Here is a 4383-nt window from a genome sequence, read left to right as displayed (position 1 = left end):
GGGCCTTACAACAGGGAATGTCAGGACTGGGAAGGGCCTTAGAACAGAGGATGCCAGGACTCTGAGACTTTTTAGGACTGAAAATGTCATAGCTGGTCAGGATCTCTCATTCTCCAAATGAGAAAATAGATCCATAGAGGAAGAATCTGGCCCTAGACTACAAATAACAGCCAGAGAGACGGCTGGTACTAGAACCCTAGCTTCTTGACATCCAATTCTATGCGCTTTTCTCAATACCACATTGACTTTTTCTTAGGTCCATTTGACCTTTTCTATTTTATGCTTTCATGAAGAAGGACCTCCCTCTCCCCCACCCCCCTTCAGGAAGCTATGGCTCTTGGTTTGGTTCACATATACTCTTATACATTAGCATTTTTGGTGGCTTATCTCACTACTGATGAGAATCAATCTACAACAAGAAAAGCTATCTAAGCTGATTAATATAGGGCTGTTTGAAAAGAAAATTTTCATCAGTTTGATTCAGCAACTCTACTGAAGACCCCTCTTTGGAAGGCAAAGTATTAGATGACATTCCAAGAAAGACACAAGGTCCTCATTTGTCTAATCACTTCCACATAAATTCCTGGATATGAGTAAATGGAAGAGTTTGGCCAAGGTAGAGATGATTTCAGGGTGGAGTGGATGGAGATGAGTGAAATGAAACATCAGCTTCACTCTAAGGGGTGACAAATATAGTGAGTTCTTCATGTCTTACTGACTGAGAAACCCAGTAACAGCACAGACAGGATCATCCTCAAACATTCTAGTGATTCTTTTGTTGATCTTAACGTCCCTTTACATTCACAGGGAAGCCTTAAGTAAGTAGCATCCCTTTGTGGACAGTTTGAAGGAGTCTTCTATCCCATTACACAATGTTCCTTTCATTTGAATGGATAAGGAACAGAGGATAAGCATCGCCACAAAATGGGAGTGCCCTGTTGTCATCTGCACTGATCAGACCACATATTTCCATCCTGAATGAATTTTAGGAAGATTATTGAAAAATGGAGGAGGGCAGGAGGGCATCCAGAGAATAACAAGCGAGGGTGATCAAGGAATCAGTGTTTGTCTACACAAGAATTAGCTGAAACAACTGGGTATCTTTATCCTAGAGAAGAGAAGGCTTGGGGTAATGGTCACTTATTTTCACATCTTTGAAGGGCTATCATATGGAAGAGTGCTTGGCCTTTTTATGATTTTCTTCAGTATAGAATAGATTTCTGAAAAATGGATACACTTGTAGGAAGATGAATTTCAATATACTTGACAATCTCCTAATATTAAATTATACCAAAGTGCTAAGATTCCTTAGCAGGGAGGGATTTTTTTTTCCCATTCTGGGATGCCTGTTAGCAAAGGCTGTGGTCACTAAATCATAGCATTATATTTTTAAGAGTATTTAGGACTGAAAGGGCCCTAGAAGTCACTGAATCCAATCCCCTGATTTTACTGATGAGGAAACTGCTGTTGACTGACTTGAGCTGTGTCGCACAGCATAAATGTCTGCAAGATTTCAAATGATCTTCCTTACTCTAAGTCTAGTACTCTCCACCATGCCACCCTATTCTAAAGAGGATTTGTGTTCTGGTAGAAATCATCTCAGAAGACTTCTGAAGTCCATGATTTTGTGTGCCAAAAAAGATGAAAGTGTCTTTGGAAAAAGTCAGATGTTGGGATGGATGCTCAAGGTTCTGTACTGCAGTCTTGAGAGAGACCCAGAAAGAGCAGATCCTAATGTTCCTCCTGAGAGTGGAGAACGATTCAATGCTGACTTTATTGTCTAAGTTCTTGTGCACATTTCATTTTCTAGAAATGAGTCCCTTCAGGGATCATGAATTACAAGAGAAGTGACCAAAATGTTGAATTTGGGAGAGGTCTGTATCTTTGATTCAGGGGGTCCTGAAAAACAAGATAATCTCAAACGACCATGAAAGATACTATGTGCAAGGGCTGGGGTAATTTCTACTTCTATTCTGTATCATAGTAAGAACTGTATATAGAGTAAGTGTAAGTTAGTTATTTTAAAGCTATAACTAGAGAAATCAATTAGCTAGTATCAGATAAATTTCACTGGGATGCCATTATGTAAGGGAGATGTAGATTAGGAAAATTTGAGGAAGACTGGTGACTGTGACTAGTACTTTGGAGAATGCCCACATGGTGGCAACACATGGCAGATCGAATTGTTGTCTGTTTGTTATTTCATAAAAAATAATTCTAGTCATTGGATTAGGACCTGAAAGATGGAAGGGATCTTAAAATGCTTGGAGTTAAAAATACCTCAGGTTCAAATCCTATCTCTCACTATCGGGTTTTGTGGCCATGACCGAGTCACTTAACTGTATTCAGTTTTAGCTTTCTTACCTGGGAAAAAGTCAAAATAACTATTATATGTCTCACAGCATTGCTGTGAGGAACAAAATGAGAAAGAATTATAAGAGGTATTGTAATGGGGTGGCTAGGTGGCACCGTGAATAGAGCACTGATCTGGAGTCAGGAGGACCTGAGTTCAAATCCAACCTCAGACACTTAACACATACTAGCTGTGTGACCTTGGGCAAGTCACTTAACCCCAATTGCCCTGCATTTGCTCCTCCAAAAAGCAAAAAAAAGAGGTATTATATATAAAATACAGTCCATGATTTTACAGATCGGGAAAGTGAGACCCAGAGAGTTTCCCTGATTAACCCAAATACATACATACAGGTAATTAGTGACAGAGACAGGATTCAGTCCTGAGTTGTCTGATTCCAAATCTAGTTTTATTCCATATCAGGCTACCTTTAGGTGAATTTCATTGTGTGGGAAGGACATTGTTAATGGGGATGCTTGGAACAGGCATGAATTATCACAAACTTTCTTGTCTCACATGAACAGAGAGACCTTATTCTCATCATTATTGACGCCTTTATTTGCATAAGTGATCCCATTTCATGCTCTCTTCTTTAGCAAATTGTCCTACCATCCCCATTCTCTACTTACCTCCAATCTTTCCTTGTCTGGTGGTCTACAAACAAGCCCATATCTCCTTCTTCAAAATATTCTCACTTCATCAATCCATTCTTGCTATCATCCATATGTCTCCTACCTTTCATGGACAAACTACTGGAGAAGGCCATTTTCAACAGATGTCTCCATTTCCTTTCCTCTTGGTCTTTTTTGAATTCCTTACATCCTAACTTCTGACTTTATAATTCAAACAAAACTACTCTTTCCAAAGTTATTAACAATCTGTTAATGGACAAATCTAATGACCTTTTTCTCAATCTTCATCCTTCTTGACCTGACTGCAGCCTTTGACATTGCCAATCATCCTTTTCTCCTTAACACTCTCTCCTCTCTAGGGTTTTGTGACACTATTTCCTGTTTTTTCTTTCAACTTATATGACTATTCTTCCTCAGTTTCCTTTGCTGGATCTTCATTCATAACACACCCACTGACTATGGATATCCTACATGGATCTGCCTTGGCTGCTTTTCCCTTCTCCCTCTGTACTATTTCCTTTGTTGATCTGATCAGCTACCATGTATTCAGTGAGCCTATCTATGCTGATGATTCTCAGATCGACTTATCAAGCCTTAACCTCTCTGTTGACCTCCCGTCTTTCATCTTAAACTGCCTGTTATACATGTTGAGCTGGATGTTATGCAGACATACTAAACTCAACCTATCCAAAGCATTGTCTTGCCCCCCAAGTCTTCTACCTTTCCTAATTTCCTTATTATTGCTGTCAAAGAAACTGGTCCTTCCAGTTTCCCAGGCTCACAACCTAGAAGACACCTTTGACTCCTCACTGTCTCTGACGCTCCCTTTTTCCAATCTATTTAAAGACCTGTCAATTTTATATTCATCATATCTCTTGAATATATTTCCTACTCTCCTCTGACATGGCTACCACCATGGTTCATGGTCCTCATCATCTCACATTTTTGTCTCCCCCACTAGATTGTGAACTCTTTGAGATCAGGGGATATCTTTTACCCTTTAAAAATATCCCCGGCACTTAGGAAAGTGTCAGGCAAATAGTAGACATTTAAAAGTTGATTGACTAGCTGTTGACTGTGTGTCTCTCCTGCTGTGCTGATCCAATAAAAAGAGGCCAGGGCAGCTGAGTGTTATGTTTGTAGTTTCCCTTCATCCCTGGCACCTGCATGTCTTGATTGTTTGGCACAGCCCTGGTGGCTGAGGAGAGAATACAGATTTTCTGTGGCAGCCTAAGCTACTGCTCTGAAGTAACAACTCTGTGCAATTCTACCCGATCATTTACAACCCTTGTTATTGGAGAAATATGTAAAAAATGGTGTTCACAGTCTTTATAAAAAAATTGAGAACCACTCCTTTTATTTCCCCCCATTTTGTCAAAGTGTAACCAGCATCCCTTC

The sequence above is a fragment of the Petaurus breviceps genome, unplaced genomic scaffold (genome assembly GCF_028583685.1).
Source record: "Petaurus breviceps papuanus isolate PSGF00001 unplaced genomic scaffold, PetGlider_PUasm1.0 185, whole genome shotgun sequence".
Lineage (NCBI taxonomy): Eukaryota > Metazoa > Chordata > Mammalia > Diprotodontia > Petauridae > Petaurus > Petaurus breviceps.
The sequence above is the reverse complement of the archived record's forward strand: the minus strand, read 5'-3'. Positions refer to the sequence as shown.